A 5,730-nucleotide genomic window follows, 5' to 3' on the forward strand; every position below is an offset into this window, starting at 1 on the left:
AAAGTTACTGTTTTTGCTGAATCACTGCCCTAAAAATACCCTGATTATATTTTTTGCTCTTTGGTGCAGCTGATCTGTATGCTCGCTACAAACAGCGCCAGCTCTCCTACAGTCCTGCAACTCATCTCCCAGCCTCCCTCTCAATCCGCTCAACTCCATCTCTCTTTTCTCCAAAGAGACTGTCCCTCTCTGCCAGCCGGGTCCCAAAGGAGATGGCCACCCATTGGGGACCCATTAGGGGGGTTGGGGTGGGTGAGGGGAGCACGGAGAGAGATGGCGGCAGGTCAAATCGCTTTGTGGCCAAGGGGGTTATCATTTACTGTAATTCAGGCCCTGTCAGGCTGAAGGAGAGGGAAGGTGAAGTGGCGGGAGGCGCCCGGCTCTCATCTGTCCCCCCCCACACCCATCATATACAATGGTTGGATGTCTGCTGGCTGGTGAGTGGGAGGAGAAGATATTACAGCTACAGTGGGGTATATCTATTCCGTCGCAGAGCATTGTTCTATGCCATTTTACCTGCGTGGCACATTATTGACTGACTTATTCCTAGCTATGAGTGAGTAGGTAGGGGTTCAGTGCCTTGCTCAAGTAGACAAGACACGTGACTGCTATTGGAAACAAACCACTAACTTTACATTTTAGGTATCATATTATGCCTCTATTCCTAACAATTAATACTTGAAACCTTAACAATACACTCTAGTATTGACGGACACACTGGGTTTTGGTCTGATCAAACATGAGACCAGTTACAGAACATTTCCTCTGATCTGAGAGGCTGCAGTCTTTTTAAGTTACGGTAGAATAGAACAGAGTATATATTTATTGGCCTCCAAGCTTTAAATATGTATTCGTCTCACCAAACACAAGTAACAGCAACATAAAAAGCAGTTAATAAAATCACATTAAAACAGTTCATGTTTATGTTTGTGATTTTTTCTAGATATGATACAATAAAAAATATTTGAAATTAAAATTCCTGATATCTAATACATTTGCAGACTATTCTGTTTGTTATCAAATTGTCTTTTGTATGTGAATTAGAATAATGCCCTGTACTCTATCTTCAAGGTAAAGCAACACATATGTACAATATAAAGCAACATACAATATCCCAGGATTGAATTTAAACTCTGTCGCGTAACCTATTCAAAAGTGAATTATTATGCTAATTATTATTGTAATGTTAATGTAAATTTTACTAAAATATAGTACTGGAGACCCTAGGAATGTTATGTACAGTACTGAAAAGTAAGTGTATGAACAAGCCAAGGAAGTAAGGCAAGAACCTTGACATTTCCCCTTCAAAATAACAGCTTAAAAGCTTCGTATTTTCCTTTACTGTGGATATTTGGCCAGATGTCTTTCACCGTTGTCAAAAAATAGCATAATCTTAACTTCCTTGTTTTTCTTGACATTTCAAATACATTTTGCCAGCAGATAGGCTGTTTGGAAGTATATCATTGTGTGTTTTTAGTACTGCTTGTAACATAGAAATTGTGTGGATAGACTTGTAAGAGATACATTTGTATACAACAAATTAAAAAGCAAAACAAATCAAATTTAACTGAAATTCAAGGACACAGTACACAAATGGGTAGTTTTAAAGTAAAGAAAGTGTCACTGGATAAAAGAAACTAAAAACAAATCAAATACTCGAAAAGAACAAATGTGTTTATTGCAAAAAACAATTATTGCCATCCCGTAATTATCAATCCCTCTATTTCCCTTTCTTTCTTCCATCTTTAAGCCTTAGAATTAATTAACTTCCTTGACCGCTCAAATTTCCCAAAGGGATCATTAAAGGACCTTTTTTTCTTTGGTCTTTAAATTTCAAAACTAGCTCCAGGCCATGGTCAAGCCCTACACCCCCGCCCGACCACTTCGCTCTGCGGCCTCGGGGCGATTGGTTGCCCCGTCGCTCAGAGGTCCCTGCGGCCGATCCACCCGGTCACAGCTTCTTTCTGTCCTGGCCCCTCAGTGGTGGAATGAACTCCCCACTGACGTCAGGACAGCAGAGTCGCTGCCCATCTTCCGGCGCAGGCTGAAAACTCATCTCTTCAAGAAGTACTACCCTGAGCCTTCCACTTAGCACTTATTGTATTCATATTAATTTGTTGCACTTATTGTATTCGTATTAGTTTGTTGCACTTATTGTATTCATATTAGTTTGATTCTGCACTGTACTTTTGCTCTGGTTTATGCTCTTAGATGCTTGTTTAAGAAAGGAGATGCACTTATGACTTCTGGTGACTAGTAGTTCTCTTGAATACCTATGTGGAATACACTTATAGTAAGTCGCTTAGGATAAAAGCGTCTGCTAAATGACTGTAATGTAAAGTAATGTAATGTAATGTTGTATGTGTTTTTCAGATGGGAGATTTCATAGTAGGTAATAAAAAAATAACGCCATTCTGATACTTAGCTTCCAAGAAAATAATTGTATATTAAAGTTATGAGTCATCTAAAGACCTCTACCTGCGAATAACAGTCTCTTGACTGATTCATGTCGAGCTACAATATTTCCCAAAATTGAATTTATTCCGGAGAGGTAAGCTGCTATGATGAAGTTTGTCACTAGAGGACAGCATCTTCCTCTTTAATAACATTCACCAGACCAAAGGAAACGCCCTTACAGTCAGATGCCATTCGATTGCTTTTGACTTTTGCATGTCGCCACTGAGTGACTGTTTCCATTGAAAAAAGGGAAAAAGAGAAACAGGCTCAATCCATTGGCCTTCTATCCAATGATGCAACATTTTTTTTTTTTTCAAACACATTGATGATTTTCCTTGTAGTGGGTTGGAATAGGGTTTTTGTAACTTGCTCCTGTACACTTCGACAGGTTCATATTAGCCATAATAAAACAATTAAAATCACAAGTGTATGGTCACAAAAGAGATTCCAGGCAGCGTGCCATGAGGTGGATGAACAGGTAATTGTCTATAATTTCACAAACTCAGGGTGAAATATGTGTTAATGACGGGTTGTTGTAGTAACATCTGTACTCCTATTTGTTGGAATAAAGAGGTGAGATGAAATGATTGGCTTCGGAGGTTTTCCTTTATGACTGCAGAGACATCTGATGTAATTATCCTTTTGTTCACTGATGAGCACCAACATGAAAGGCTGGTTTTTATGTCAAAGTAAACAAAGGAGGTTGATAATGGTGTAGGTATGTTGTTAGAAAAAGGGTAAATCATGTACATTACACAGAGACACAACACGGAGGGGCAATTATATTGAAGCATCGACACAAAGAAACCCATACCTCGAACAGATGAACACTGCGTCAATTACTGTTCAAATCTCATCTCAGCTGACCTCATTTTGAAACAGGCCTAATTCCTGAATGCATAATGGCATTAATGAGCTGTCAATGCAGTTCAATGTCCTTCCACAGGGCGGCGATGTTGAGCTCAGTTTTGAAATGTTTGCCCTCCCCTAAATCATCGCTTCATTTATTAAAGCCTCACACAAACCGTCACACCAAATCTGTTAGTGTCAGCATTTAAAGAGTAACACAGCGGCAGATGAGAGCATGGCCTTTTGTCTGAATCCCACCGTTTAACAACACAATTCTAGCTTGCAAATCACTCCCGCTGCATCCTTGTCGACCTGTTTTGTCAGTCGTCGAGCAAGTAAGGTTTGTGGATAAACCAACACGTACCCGGCCCATAAATAAGCCTTCTATGTCTCCAGCTTTGAAATGGGATCTTAAAAACAAGAGCCTAGCCCAGCCACACTCTCTAATTAGAGAGGCCCGCAGATGCCTGCACCCCCACCCCCCAAACACACACACATATACACAAACACACACAAACCACACATGCACACACACACACGCAAATTACAGAAGGAGAGAAGTGATCAAAGAAAAGAACACAGTACAGTAGTTGGTGTATATACAACACCCCTACCAAAAAAGGACAAGTAGCAAGTGTTGTTCTTTTTTCATTTTTTTTTAATGGTGATGCCGCTTGATACTGCTGAATGCCATGAATGCTGCCTCTCCTAGATATTATTGGCACACCCATTGGTTTCTGTGTGCGTGAATGGGCTGGCTGTCATTTTCTATCTATGCTCTTTTTCAGTAATGTGTCACATGATCAGCGAGGCAGCCCTAGCCAGCCTTTATCATGCTAATGTTTTTCAATTTCCCCCCACAAAGAGCATACATAGCTCATACAAAAGATGGCTTCAGACGGGCCCATAACTCTCCGTCTCTGTCTCTCTTTCTCTCTCTCTCTCAAAAACACTGCGCGCACACTCTGACAGAGTCCCGTTTCAGTGGCCAGATACAGTCATTTCTTGTCTGATGGACACACTGATGCATTGAGATTCACTCCCATCCGAGACACAAACTTGCCGGCTCGCACATACGCAAACACGACCCTGCATGCGTTGATACACACGAAAAAGAAAAACAGTGCACAAATGCACACGCTTGTACTCATCCTCACAGCTGGTTGCCCTTCTGAATGTGACCAAGTGGATCTTATCACTGGTTCTCATGTGTATACGCACACACATACAGCAAAGCACAAAAAGGCCTTTCCATATCCAATTCTGTCGTTATACCAACCTTTTTCTATCTTTCCTTTGTTCTTTCTTTCTCTTTCTATTGCTCTAACTCTAATCTCTCAGCTGGCCGTCCTTGTTCAATCCCCAAATAACCGCAGCCTCTCAGCATGTTAACAAAGAAGCCCAATCAAGAGATAAATGTCTTTTTTAGTATTTTTTATTCTGTCTCTCTCATTATCTTCCCTTCTCCTTCGCCCCAACAACGTTAAGGCATTTATTCTGGCTTGGGTTTGCTCTTTGCACCATAAGTACACGCCAATATATTAAAACATTATCTCGGCAATTAGCGCTGCGTACGGCTCGCTTGCAAAAGCACTGAACCAAGAAAGTGAGATTTGCGAATCTGTTAGTATTAGGAATAGATTAGAATTATATGCATGTTCTGCAAGAGTGAAGCAGTGATATATTTGCATTTAATGTTGATTTTTGCACCGTTTAATGGCTTGATTAGTATTTAATGTTCCCTTTGGATATATCTTTCTTATATATTAACCAAATGATTTATAAAATTAAACACCATAGCAACTGCTTAATACTGTTTCACATATATTCACTTACTGAATTCAGGTAATGTATTTGTTTTAAAGTAGACATACAATTACATTTGTGTTCTTTCATTGTGCGTATTGTGCAGTCCTTTAGATTAGGAAGATGAAGGACAGTTGTCTTTTGAGCATGCAGCTCTCTGACAGTCGACCTAGCTGCAGGCTATTGTTGTCTAATAGCGGACACACAAACTCACAGAAGCACACATACATATGCCGAATCCCCCCTCCCCTTTGAGTAAATCCAAACATGAAGCATATAATTCTCCATGTAGGGGCCGTTTAAGGGGGCATTATAGCCCATTTTAAAATCTCATTAGCAGGGCAGCTGCACTTTGCACCCCAAGCTGGTGATTGGGGCTCTCTTTTTGTTTTGGGTTTTGTACTGGGGGCCCCGGGTAGAAACCCCGTCACTTATTCACCTCCTTCCCCACCATCCATCCCGAAAAGACATATAGTGGCACGGTTGATGTAAAGTGGCTGTGCAAAGAGGGCCACATGTAGTATATAAACTGAGCATACATTTACACTGTGCCTCCTTATTTTTCCCCTGCGGAAGCTCAGATGTAATGTTTTATAATCAATGACTTACACTTTAATG

The sequence above is a fragment of the Anoplopoma fimbria genome, chromosome 8 (assembly GCF_027596085.1).
Source record: "Anoplopoma fimbria isolate UVic2021 breed Golden Eagle Sablefish chromosome 8, Afim_UVic_2022, whole genome shotgun sequence".
NCBI lineage: Eukaryota > Metazoa > Chordata > Actinopteri > Perciformes > Anoplopomatidae > Anoplopoma > Anoplopoma fimbria.